We start from the raw sequence: 14,480 nt of genomic DNA on the forward strand, positions 1-14,480 counted from the left end.
GAGCCGCGCGGGGTACCCGCCATGTCTCCAACGCCTTGTCACGGTTCGCGCGGCTCCCCCCGTTGGAGGTTCGAGTCCTCCTTCGGGCATGGTTGTGTGTGTGTTGTCCTTAGCATAAGTTACTGTAAGTAGTGTGCAAACATACGGACTGATGGTTCAAATGGCTCTGAGCACTTTGGGACTTAAGATCCGAGGTCATCAGTTTCCTAGAACTTAGAACGACTTAAACCTAACTTACCTAAGGACATCACACACATCCATGCTCGAGGTAGGATTTGAACCTGCGACCGTAGCGTTCGCGTGGCTCCCGACTGAAGTGCCTACAACCGCTCAGCCACATCGGCCGGTCTATCATGTGTTCTAGAAGAGCTGTACGGTCGTCAGTGGCGCCTGTTCTTTCGAGAACAGCTACTATCTTCATATCTATGGTTAAACGTTTCCCAGCCATTGACCTTCGTCTGTGCGAATGCGCACAGGCTGCCGGAACTCTTACGGGAATCGTCACCTTAGTGTGAGCCAGTAATGAGTGGATGGACAAATACCTATTAAGTACATTACGTAATCGGATTGTGGACGGTTGGGGATGTGAGTCTCACGGGAAGTGTGCGAGGGATAAATTCCTGCAGTCGTGCTGTTCATTTGTGCCCTCGATAGCTCAGATGGATTGAGCGTCTGCCTTGTAAGCAGGAGATTCTGGGTTCGAGTCCCAGTAGGGGCACACTTTTCAGCTGTCCCCATCGAAGTATATCAACAACACCTGTCGGCAGCTGAGGGTTTCAATTAATTATCAGTTGTGAAGGTGATTCGATGAACCCTTTACCAGGCACTTAAATGTGTTTTGCAGGGTTTCCATACAGATGTAGATGATAACTCGTCCCGTGTCGCACGTGCTCAAAAGGATTCATACTGCAGAATGCATGCAAACATACTCACCGAAAATACGGGCGAATATCAAGTGCAGGCTGCCGAGTGCTGCATATCCACCTTAGACGGATCGGCTTTTCCTGCCAAGAAGAACAGGAAGTTGCTGTCTAGGAACAATCAGAGCTAGAGGAAGGGTTGATAAATACTCTTTGAATTGCAGACTAAACGTAAATAACGAAAATACATTTTTGGTAAAAATTGGTCAAAACATAATCGTTTGCCCTCCGTATTGGATTAGCTGTTTTGAATATTGAAAATCTGACTCCAGATTCGTTTTCAGCGACATTAAAAATATATATGTAACACTCAGTTCATGCAAATCGAAGTAATAATATAACTAAATGTTTTCCCTAAACTTTGAACACTTTTTTTTCGAGTAACGATTTTCTCAGAACGGCATGCAGCATTAATTAAAAGTGGTTCGATCTCTTAACTTCTACCTCTGACCCCTAAATGTAAACACTTTTCTTAGGAACTTATAGCTATAATATGACATTTGTTAATATTAACTAATTTTTGTGTAGGCATAAGGAGTGAAACAAACCCCCAAAAATCGAACTCAAAGTTCGAATTAGCACTGTATCGTTAAATTTAAGGTTGTTTCATTGCGGTTAGGTAAGTGCTCCCATAAATTTTATGTATTATCGACTGATGTTATCCATTTTCAAATTCAGAGAAATAATGTAGTATCAACTGATGTTACCCATTTTTGAATTCAGGTAACATCTGACGTGGCACACTGCACGCACTCTGCGTACTCCAGTCTCGCAGGCCCTTGATCAAATCATAATTACGGGCGCCATTTTTTATTGAAAATCTAAAATTAAGCTCATAGTATTATCACTCGTAATTCCCAAACAGATCCTTCGAATGTATTTTCATTGTCTCAAAAAAAAATTTCAAATGTACCCTTTTTTGCTCATTTGTATGAGAACCTGGCCGTAACGCCGTAATATAGTCACGAGATTTTTTTTCAGAGACGCTGTACGTTCGCGAGAAGACTTTCGTTCTGCGCGTGTCGAAGGACATTCCCCAGATATTACTGTGTGTGTGCTACTCAGTCGTGCCATTTAAGTGTACATCTTTGCATAGTTTTCCTTTCACGATGTAAACAGTGTTCCGCTCAGTTGCTAACTGGCCAGTGAGTGGTTCCGAAGGTGTCGGATTTGCGGTGCGTTCGGTCTGCTAGGACAACAGCAGACTAGCGTGGTGCGATGGCAGAAGCAGACACTGAGGGAGCTAGCTGCTGGGACGCCAGCGAACAATTTATGCCAAGTAAGACGAAGAGGACTATTCTAAAATTACGAGCCGTCTCAAAAGTGTTAACCATTGGTAAATCTTGCAGTTGAGTCTGACAAAACTGGCAGTTTTGCCTAGAGATACATTACAGAGAGAGATACAGGAAATCCCCCCACCCCCCTCAATGAATTTTTGGTTGTGATGACAGGCCGATTGGTAGTGTAGCCCGAGATCTAAGTTAGGTTGGAAGGTGGTAATTTGATTGAGAGTTGTTTACGCCAACGATTATGAATGCCGACTAAACGTTGTGCGAGCAGATTGCCCTGTAGCGTAGCCTAGTGTTTCCGTACGCGCCACATTTAACACACTTTCTCTAACTGTGTACAAGTGTCTCACAACAGCCACGATAACTACGTTTCTGGTGGGGGGAGGGTAGAGTCCACTATGTAACTTTCACTGCAAATTTTAGTAACAGCATAAACTAACCGAAATAGAAGCGTAATTTTAACTATATTTCATTTTGTGGGAAAATAATGGTTCTCCTCTTTCGGCAGCAACTGTAATATGTAGGCGACTTATTAGTTTTTTTTAAACTCTGAATCATGATCTCAATAGACGCAGTGCTTTTTTACGTTACTTGATTTGTGGTCTATAGTAAACCATGCAACGAATTGGTAAATTCTTTGAAGTTTGACGTGTGTTACATAGACGACGTCTGCAATGTTCGTAAGGCCAAGTTTGCATATATTCGGCGTCTGTTTTTTTTGGCCATGTACTGTATAATTAAGGGGAGGAGGATTATGTTCAAGGAGCAGTGCATTAGCAGTCTATGGATAAATTGAGAATTTGGATCTAACGAACGGCATGCTCGGGCAGTTTGTGCTATTATGTTGACCACTGCGTAATTCGGACACAGTGATCATTGCCTCTCCGTAATAACCAGGGGACTCGGTTGCTAATCCTGGTCTGGCACGAATTTTCAACAGTGCCCATTGACTAAAGTCTGTGCCCATTGTATGCTAATATCATTGTTTCGGTGTTAAATTGTATTTTGTTCACGATACGTCGTTTAGCTTTTTCATGGATAACAGCTTTGAAAAGCGTACAGGTTGTAATGATATTCGCTCGTCGTTAGTCCAAGGCAACTATAGCGATTTATAAACACACTTGTAGTTCGTATTAAGCCTACATACTTAATAGTGTCCTGTGTTTCTTTACCAAGAACTACTTCGTAAGTAATTCCCCTGTAGTCGTATTTTGTTTTAGTATTTTGTTTAAATATTTATAGACTGCAGGCTTGGATGAAATATGAAATACATGTCCGAAGTTCCTGTTCATACTGCAGATACTGTTTCAGCCGTACTAGGGCCCAAAACATTTCATCTAATACAGAAGGACACAATTTGTCTCGAGATTTAGCTATTTCTCGTAATAGAGGCCTTGCTTCGATATATTTTTTTCTAATTCTTGTTTGGATTTAATCTTAAAAGACACTAACTCTTCCACCAGTTATTCGATATGTGGTTTCATCCCTTTCGTAGCCTAGAGTTCCTAAACGGTCGATAATATTAATGATTTCCTTTCTCAATTTTATTTTCTGTAAAATCTCCTGTTTATGGTTATTGCTAACATGTTTCACGTTCTCACTTTTATTATTTTTATTTTTCTAGTTTTGTGCCTTGTAGCCAAATTTTCTTTTAATCTGGTTTTCAATTCTGAAATAGTAACAGTTGAAGGTCAAGAGAAGATTGCGATCTATTTGAGGAGAGTGGCTTGGAGATTTTTTATAATAGACGTACACAGGTCATGGGGATCCTTACCTATATAAATTTACTTCGAGTGTGATGGAGCCCATTCTCTTGTCATGATCTCGGCTGTATCGTAGCACATTGTCTCGGTTAGGTTGGAGATTTTAGTTGAGAGTTGCCGAAGTCAACGAAAGTGATTACAAAGTAAAGACTGTGCTAACAGAACGATCTGTAGCGTAGGCCAACACGTTCTTTCTGTCCTTTTAAAGCCTCTTTTAATTAAAAATAACTAAAGCTGCAAGATACAATCACAAAAACTGTATTACGTAATAGAGTAATCCCAGACTATTGTTGTGTAAGTTGTGTGCGTACACTATTTTTTTTGTCAGTGAATATACATTTTTTTACTCATTTGCTGGGTTTCAGTTTTCCCGTTTTCCGGCGAAAAACGTTTTCCTGTGAAGGGCCCATTAGCTTGTCGGTTATATTTGTGACTTTCTCGACGGTCAGTAATTTCGTGATAGTCCATCCACCGGCGTCATTGTTAACATCGAATATAGATTTAAGTATTAGGAAGGCTAATATGAAGCTAATGCATGAGTAGGTCTAATAATTAATAAAAATAGGAATGCGGGTAAGCTACTACAAACAGCATAGTGAATGCATTGTTGTGGCCAAGATAGCCACGAATCCCACGCCTACCAAAGTCGTAAAAGTAGTCCTTAGATGATGAAGAAATTGATGGAATGTGTGATGAGATAAAAGAAATCATTCAGATAGTGATGGGAGATGAAAATTTAATATTAATGGGTGACTGGAATTCGACAGTAGGAAATGGAAGAAAAGGAAACGTAGTAGGTGAATATGGAATGGGGGTAAAAAATGAAAGAGGAAGCCGCCTGGTAGGCTTTTGCCCAGAGCATAACTTAATCATAGCTAACACTTGGTTCAAAAATCATGAAAGAAGGTTGTTTACGTGAAAGAGACCTGGAGATACTGCAATATTTCATATAGATTATATAATGGTAAGACAGAGATTTAGGAACCAAATTTTAAATTGTATGACATGTCCAGGGGCAAATGTGGACTCTGATCACAATATATTGATTATGAACTGTAGATTAAAACTGAAGAAACTGGAAAAAGTTGGGAATTTAAGGAGATGGGACCTGAAAGAACTGACAGAATCAGAAGTTTTAGAGAGTTTCAGGAAGAGCATTAGGGAACAATCTACAGGAATGGGGGAAAGTAATACTGTGTGATGGCGGATCTGAGTGGTGTACTGTCAAGGGGAGGGGGTTCCTCCGGGATCAGTGTTGGGGCCGCTCCAGTTCCTTATTTATATAAATGATATGCCCTCAAGTACTACGGGTAACTCTAAAATATATCTGTTTGCTGATGACACTAGCTTGGTAGTAAAGGATGTTGTGTGCAACATTGACTCCGTTTCAAGTAGTGCAGTACATGACCTCAGTCCATGGCTTGTAGAAAATAAACTAACGTTAAATCACAGTAAGATTCAGTTTTTACAGTTTCTAACACACAATTCAACAAAACCTGACGTTTTAATCTCACAGCATGGGCATATGATTAGTGAAACTGAACGGTTCAAATTCCTAGGTGTTCAAATAAATAGTAAGGTGTTGTGGAAAGCCCACGTTCAGGATCTTGTTCAAAGACTTAATACTGCCATTTTCACTATTCAAACGGTACTGACAGTGAGTGATACTTCGACAAGTAAATTAGTCTACTTTGCTTATTTCCATTCACTTATGTCGCATGGTATTATGTTTTTGGGTAACTCTTCCCATTCTAGAAGGATATTTTTGGCTCAAAAACTGGAGGTTCGGGCAAAAAGTGGTGTGAGTTCATGAAACTCTTGTCGACCTCTGTTCAGGGAGTCTGGGTATTTTGACGTTGGCCTCTCAATATGTATATTCCTTACTGTCGTTTCTTGTTACCAATATTAGTTTATTTCCAACAATAAGTAGCTTTCACTCGGTTAATACTCGGGAGAAATCAAACCTCCATTTGGATCGGACTTCCTTAACTCTTGTGCAAAAATGTGTGCAGTATACTGCTGCATCCATTTTCAATAAGCTGCCACTCGAATTCAAAAATCTTAGCAGTATTCCACGCGCTTTCAAATCGAAACTGGAGTGTTTCCTCATGGGTCACTCCTTCTATTCTGTCGAGGAGTTAATTGGAAAATTAAGCTGATTCTCATTGTACTGCTGATAGCGTTTGCTTAAACTTATCCACTGGTTTTCTCTCAGGTTCATGAATATGTATTTCTATCTCTTATTACTTTTATGTTGTAAGTTCATGTGTCGCCCTAACCGCCGTCTGCTTCACGTCTGCTGTTCAGCGAGCTACCTTAATTTAAGTATTAACTGTATTTTTCTTACTTGTCACTTCTTCTTCTGTGTGTTTTTGCTTTTAGGAAGCTTTGATTGTCGAGTGCTAGTAATAGAGTTACATAGATTTCGTGTTTGTTTTGAATACAGTCAGAGAGAGTCCTTGTAGTGAGCCATAGTGCCAGTAGTGCTAGTGTTTGTTTCGAATGCAATCCAGAGACAGGTAGTGCTATTTTCATTGTTTTCTACAAGAAGAGGTTAGCAATCACAGTTTAGTCAGTAATCAGCCGCCCTTAATGAATTAGCAGTCTACTTAAAAGTTGATTAAGTCTCTTCAGTAAATAGATTCCTTAGGATGGATAGGATGTGTGACTTACGTGTACGGACGCTGGCCACTCTTCGCGAACAGCTGAGCGTGTTGATGGCCGCGGTCAGCCGTCTTCAGGCTGCTGCCCCGGAGTGTAGCGGCAGTGGGGAGTCTGGTGCGTCACATGGTGCACCCCAGGTGTTAGACGCTTCACCCACTGTCCCTGCTGTCGAGACATCTTCGCGGGTACCGGGCGCGGTTGGGCCACCCTCTCCCCAAGAGGAGTGGCGGGTTCAGCGGCGTTCGCGGCGCACGAGGCGGAGGGTCAATGTTGAGGCTGGCCGTGTGGCATCGCCCGCTCTGCCTGTGAATGGACATGTGGCTGCTCCTTCAGCAAGGTCCAAGCAGGCACACGGGGGGAGGGGTTTATTAGTTATTGGGAGCTCCAACGTTAGGCTGGTGATGGAGCCCCTTAGGGAAATAGCGGAAAGGTCGGGGAAGAAGGCCAGTGTTCACTCTGTCTGCTTGCCGGGGGGGTCTCATCCGAGATGTGGAGGGGGCCCTACCGGCGGCGATAGAGAGCACTGGGTGCACCCGACTGCAAATTGTTGCTGATGTCGGCACCAATGACTCCTGCTGTCTGGGTTCAGAGGTCATCCTCAGTTCCTACAGGCGGTTGGCGGAGTTGGTGAAGGCAGAAAGCCTCGCTCGCGGGGTGGAATCAGAGCTGACTATTTGTAGTATCGTTCCTAGAACCGATCGCGGTCCTCTGGTTTGGAGCCGAGTGGAAGGCTTAAACGAGGCTCAGACGATTCTGCGGAGAGCTGGGGTGCAAATTTCTCGACCTCCGCAATGGGGTGGAGAAATGTAGGGTCCGCCTGAATAGGTCAGCCGTGCACTACACGCCGGAAGCGGCTACAAGGGTAGCGGAGTACGTGTGGAGTGCACATGTGGTTTTTTTTTTTAGGTTAGAGAATTCCCTCCCTAGGCCCGACAAGACGCCTCCTGAGACGCGGCAAGGCAGGAGTAGGCAAAATGCAACAGGGAATAACAATATTAATGTGCTAATAGTAAACTGCAGGAGCGTCTATAGAAAGGTCCCAGAATTGCTCTCATTAATAAACAGTCACAACGCCCATATAGCACTAGGGACAGAAAGTTGGCTGAAACCACATGTAAACAGTAATGAAATCCTAAACTCAGATTAGAATGTATATCGCAGAGAAAGGCTGGACAGTAAAGGGGGAGGTGTGTTTATAGCGATACGAAGTGCAATAGTATCGAAGGAAATTGACGGAGATTCTAATTGTGAAATGATTTGGGTGAAGGTCACGGTTAAAGCAGGCTCAGACATGGTAATTGGATGTCTCTATAGGCCCCAGGCTCAGCAGCTGTTGTGGCTCAGCACCAGAAGAATAATTTGGAAAATATTTCGAGTAGATTTCCCCACCATGTTATAGTTCTGGCTGGAGATTTTAATTAGCTGGATATAGACTGGGAGACTCAAACGTTCATAACGGGTGGCAAGGACAAAGAATCCAGTGAAACATTTTTAAGTGCTTTATCTGAAAACTACCTTGAGCAGTTAAACAGAGAACCGACTCGTGGCGATAATATATTAGACCTTCTGGTGACAAACAGACCCGAAATATTTGAATCAGTTAATGCAGAACAGGGAATCAGCGATCATAAAGCGGTTACTGCATCGACGATTTCAGCCGTAAATAGAAATATTAAAAAAGGTAATAAGATTTTTCTGTTTAGCAAAAGTGACAAAAAGCAGATTACAGAGTACCTGACGGCTCAACACAAAAGTTTTGTCTCAAGTACAGATAGTGTTGAGGATCAGTGGACAAAGTTCAAAACCATCGTACAATATGCGTTAGATGAGTATGTACCAAGCAAGAACGTAAGAAATGGAAAAGAGCCACCTTGGTACAACAACCAAATTAGAAAACTGCTGCGGAAGCAAAGGGAACTTACCAGCAAACATAAACATAGCCAAAGCCTTGCAGACAAACAAAAATTACGCGAAGCGAAATGTAGTGTGAGGAGGGCTATGAGAGAGGCTTTCAATGAATTCGAAGATAAAGTTGTATGTACTGACTCTGCAGAAAATCCTAAGAAATTTTGGTCCTATGTCAAAGCGGTAGGTGGATCAAAACAAAATGTCCAGACACTCTGTGACTAAAATGGTACTGAAACAGAGGATGACAGACTAATGGCCGAAATACTAAATGTCTTCTTCCAAAGCTGTTTCACAGAGGAAGACTGCACTGTGCTTCCTTCTCTTGAAGTCGCATAGTTGACAAAATGGTAGATATCGAAATAGACGACAGAGGAATAGAGAAACAATTAAAACCGCTCAAAAGAGGAAAGGCCGCTGGTCCTGATGGGATACCAGTTCGGTTTTACACAGTGTACGCGAAGGAACTTGCCCCCCTTCTTGCAGCGGTGTACCGTAGGTCTCTAGAATAGCGAAGCGTTCCAAAGGATTGGAAAAGGGCACAGGTCATCCCCGTTTTCAAGAAGGGACGTCGAACAGATGTGCAGAACTATAGACCTATATCTCTAACGTCGATCAGTTGTAGAATTTTGGAACACGTATTATGTTCGAGTGTAGTGTCTTTTCTGGAGACTAGAAATCTACTCTGTAGGAATCAGCATGGGTTTCGAAAAAGACGGCCGTGTGAAACCCAGCTCGCGCTATTCGTCCACGAGACTCAGAGGGCCTTAGACACGGGTTCACAGGTAGATGCCGTGTTTCTTGACTTCCGCAAGGCGTTTGACACAGTTCCCCACAGTCGTTTAATGAACAAAGTAAGAGCATACGGACTATCAGATCTGTTGTGTGCTTGGATCGAGGAGTTCCTAGATAACAGAACGCAGCATGTCATTCTCAATGGAGAGAAGTCTTCCGAAGTAAGAGTAATTTCAGGTGTGCCGCAGGGGAGTGTCATAGGACCGTTGCTATTCACAATATTCATAAATGACCTGGTGGATGACATCGGAAAGTCTTTGAGGCTTTTTGCAGATGATGCTGTGGTGTATCGAGCGGTTGCAACAATGGAAAATTGTACTGATATGCAGGAGGATCAGCAGCGAATTGACCCATTGTGCACGGAATGGTAATAGAATTTCAATGTAGACAAGTGTAATGTGATGCGAATATATAGAAAGATAGGTCCCTTATCATTTAGCTACAAAATAGCAGGTCAGCAACTGGAAGCAGTTAATTCCATAAATTATCTGGGAGTACGCATTAGGAGTGATTTAAAATGGAATGATCATATAAAGTTGATCGTCGGTAAAGCAGATGCCAGACTGAGATTCATTGGAAGAATTCAAAGGAAATGCAATCCGACAACAAAGGAAGTAGGTTACAGTACGCTTGTTCGCCCACTGCTTGAATACTGCTCTGCAGTGTGGGATCCGCACCAGATAGGGTTGATAGAAGAGATAGAGAAGATCCAACGGAGAGCAGCGCGCTTCGTTGCAGGATCATTTAGTAATCGCGAAAGCGTTACGGAGATGATAGATAACCTCCAGTGGAAGACTCTGCAGGAGAGACGCTCCGTAGCTGTGTATGGGCTTTTGTTGAAGTTTCGAGAACATACCTTCACCGAAGAGTCAAACAGTGTATTGCTCCTTCCTACTTATATCTCGCGAAGAGACCACGAGGATAAAATCAGAGAGATTAGAGCCCACACAGAAGCATACCGAGAATCCTTCTTTCCACGTACAATACGAGACTGGAATAGAAGGGAGAACCGATAGAGGTACTCAGGGTACCCTCCGCCACACACCGTCAGGTGGCTTGCGGAGTACGGATGTAGATGTACATACTGACACGTTCCATGACCTTGAAGATTTGCTCCTCAATTTGGGCCTACTGAACTTGACATGCGCTAAGAAAGAGGGTAACAGAAGATATATTGAATTTAATTTATGAAAGGAGAAAATACAAAAATGCTGTAAATTAAGCCGACAAAAAGAAATTCAAACGTCTCAAAAATGAGATTGACAGGAAGTGCAAAATGGCTAAGCAGGGATATCTAGAGGACAAACGTAAGGATGTAGAGGCGCATATCACTAGGGTTATGATAGATACTACCTAAAGGAAAATTAAAGAGACCTTTAGAGAAAAGAGATTCACTTGTATGCATATCAAGAGCTCAGATGGAAACCCTGTTATCAGCAAAGAAGGGATTGCAGAAAGGTGGAAGGTGTATATAGAGGATCTATACAAGGGCAATGTACTTGAGGACAATATAATGGAAATGGAAGAGAATGTAGATGAAATGGGAGATGACATACTGCGTGAAGAGTTTGACAGAGCACTGAAAGACCTTAGTGGAAATAAGGTTCCGGGAGTAGGCAACATTCCATTAGAACTACTGACAGGCTTGGGAGACCCAGCTCTGACAGAACGTTACCTTCTGAAGAGCAATATGCATGAGACAGCCGAAATACCGTCAGACTTCAAGAAGAATGAAATAATTCCAATTTCAAAGAAAGCTGGTGTTGACAGATGTGAAAATTACCGAACTATCAATTTAATAAGTCACAACTGCAAAATACTAACGCAAATTCTTTACAGACGAATGGAAAAAATGGTAGAAGCCGACCCCAGGGAAGACCAGTTTGGATTCCGTAGAAATACTGGATCATGTGAGGCAATACTGACCCTACGACTTATCTTATAAAGTAGATTAAGGAAAGGCAAACCTACGTTTCTAACATTTGTAGACTTAGAGAAATCGTTTGACAATGTTGACTGGAATACTCTTTCAAATTCTGAAGGTGGCAGGGGTAAAATACAGGGAGCGAAAGGCAATTTACAATTTGTACAGAAAGCAGGTGGCAGTTATAAGAGTCGAGGGATATGAAAGGGAAGCAGTGGTTGGGAAGGGAATGAGACATGGTTGTAGACTATCCCCAATGTTATTCAATCTGTTTATTGAGCAAGCAGTAAAGGATACAGGAGAAAAATTCTGAGTAGAAATTAAAATACATGGATAAGAAACTAAAACCTTGAGGTTTGCCGATGACGTTCTAATTCAGAGACAGCAAAGAACCTAGAAGAGTAGCTGAACAGAATGAAGTGTCCTGAAAGGATGATATAAGATCAGCATCAATAAAAGCAAAACGAGGATAATGGAATGTAGTCGAATTAAGGTGGGTGATGCTGAGGGAATTAGATTAGGAAATGAGACATTTAAAGTAGTAAAGGAGTTTCGCTATTTAGGTAGCAAAATAACTGATGACGGTCGAAGTAGAGAGGATATAAAATGTAGACTGTCAATGGTAAGAAAAGTGTTTCTAAAGAAGAAAAATTTGTTAACATCGAGTATAGCTTTAGGTATCAGGAAGTCTTTTCTCCGAGTATTTGTATGGAGTGTAGCCACGTATGGAAGTGAATAATGGACAATAAATAGTTTGAACAAGAAGAGAATAGAAGCTTTCGAAATGTGGTGATACAGAAGAATGTTGAAGATTAGATGGATAGATCACATAACTAATGTGGAGGTATTGAAAAGGATTCTGGAGAGGAGAACTTTGTGGCACAACTTGACTAGAAGATGGGGTCGGATGGTAGGACACGTTCTGAGGCATTAAGGGATCACCAATTTAATATTGGAGGGCAGCGTGGAGGGTAAAAATCGAGGAGGGAGACCAGGAGATGAATACACTAAGCAGATTCACAAGGATGTAGGTTGCAGTGGGTACTGGGAGATGAAGCTTCCGCAAGATACAGTAGCATGGAGAGCTGCATCAAACCAGTCTGTGGACTGAAAACAACAACAACAACAACAACAACAAAAACAACAACAACAACAAGGTATTTGTCTGATGTGTAACCTTCAACAGAATTGGGGCAGACAAGAGGGTTAGATTATATGTACTTTCCATTGAAATTGATCCATAATGGGGAGATACTCAATGGGAAAATAATATGCTACTTTATTATCCACAGACCGCAAATGGACTGATCATGAACGAGGAATGAAAATTTAGTCACACTTCTGATAGTACACGTATTATTTGACCCCCCCCCCCCTCTCTCTCTCTCTCTCTCTCTCTCTCTCTCTCTCTCTCTCTCTCTCTCTCTCTCTCTCTATCGCGCGCGCGCGCGCTAGTTCTACTAAATAATTCAATTCATTAATGGTGTAGGAAGAGATGGTTAGCAAGAAATTCTTTAGGCTCCTCGTAAAGTGAAATCTGTCAGTAGTAAAGCTTTTTATGGCTGCCGGCAAGTTATTGAAAACATCGTTCTCCTTAATGATGGAGACTTTCTTGCACCAAAGTAATTAACTTACCAATTTTTCATGAATAATATATTCATAGTGAAATTTTTAGAAAAATTTTGAAAGACAGGTTTTGCGGGCAAATTTCAAACATAAAAAGACCATAGTGTTCATTATAATACAACTTCTCCATGGTTTTTAATTCCTACTCCGAAGTTTTCTTTTGTTTCCTTTACTTCTTGCTCAGCAGACAGATTGAATAACATCGGGTATAGGCTACAACCCTGTCTCACTCCCTTCCCAACCACTGCTTCCCTTTCATATCCCTCGACTCTTCATGCCCTCGAGTAAGAAAACTGACCGTTAGAATTCCATGGTTCTGGGATAAATGGTTTGAGAGGAAAGGTACATTTAGTTAGAAAAGTTACGGAAAATTTAAAGTTGTATTGCACTTAACAACGTACATGCACTCATTTAAATTCATAGTTTCTTTCACTTTGCAATAGTACGCATGCTGTACAAAAACATAACATTTGATTCATGATATTTACTTTTTTTATTTCTTGCAAGTCTTCTAGAACTTCTCTCGAAAACTTTGTGGGTAGATCTTGGCATTTGTTTTGTTCAGAAACGTTATTACTGTAGCAAACAACTGACTACGAGACAAGAAAAAATGTATTCAATAGGTGAAAGCTCAAAGCTACGGGTAAAATGTCCCTAGGCTTATCATCTCAAAGAAGAGCTGGCACAGAGAAACAAGTGGGCATGTCTTACATAGCAAGCTGCCATTTAAACCGACATTTAGGACCTTCAAATAAGGATTTGGACTAAAATACTTCCATATTCGCACTAAGTGTAAATAAAACTGGTACAATCACCAATAAACAAAATTATTTGCATTGTTTTCGGGGTTCCTTTTGCCTTTCGGAATAAATATATTGCGAATCAGTAGTTAACATGCCTGGTTCCCCAAACAGGAGACGACTAGAAACTTCCGAAATGTGGTGGTGTAGAAGAATGCTAAAAAAGTTTTGATCGAATAGCTGATGGGGAGATACGAAATCAGATTAGGGAGCAGAGAAATTAATGGCACAAATTGACAAAAAGAAGCGATCGTGGGTAAATGTCATATTTCGATTCCACCCATCCGCTGTGACCCATGACGTTCTGCATGACGTTGATTAGTTGCATTTCGAAGGATACCAGTGGCCTTATTAAATGTTAACTGTTATTGCCTTCGTTTCTAGAGCAATTTATAATGTTAGTTAACTATGATTTTTTTCGGAATATATCGTGATGAACTCTGGGAGGAACCACAGAACACAGCTTAAATTGTCCTTGAAGAAACGAGTAGTGATTGTATTTTTATCTTTCTTATCCGACACGTTGGGGAATCCAAGGTATAATGGGGTACACAGTTGATAACTTTGATTAAATGTACAAAATTGATAAATAAGAGAGTTACAAATTTTTATATGAACACATTATGATGTATTAATCACAAAAATACAAGAAAATTGCCATAAAATAAAACAACAATATTTTCTCACTCAAAAACAGAAATTTATATCATTTGCAAGAGGCAGAATGGGGTAGTAAATACAAGTGATTACAAAAACGTATAAAATTATCGGAAATGCAGAAAATATTGGCTTGC

At 41.3% G+C, this 14,480-nt stretch overlaps 1 non-coding gene across 1 annotated transcript; it reads left to right on the top strand.

Moving 5' to 3' along the window:
• Positions 1–643: 643 nt before the first annotated feature.
• Positions 644–718, top strand: Trnat-ugu (transfer RNA threonine (anticodon UGU)). Its single transcript has one exon. It is a non-coding gene; the product is annotated as a tRNA-Thr (tRNA).
• The last annotated feature ends 13,762 nt before the right edge of the window (positions 719–14,480 follow it).

This window comes from Schistocerca gregaria, unplaced genomic scaffold, assembly GCF_023897955.1.
Source record: "Schistocerca gregaria isolate iqSchGreg1 unplaced genomic scaffold, iqSchGreg1.2 ptg000047l, whole genome shotgun sequence".
Classification (NCBI taxonomy): domain Eukaryota; kingdom Metazoa; phylum Arthropoda; class Insecta; order Orthoptera; family Acrididae; genus Schistocerca; species Schistocerca gregaria.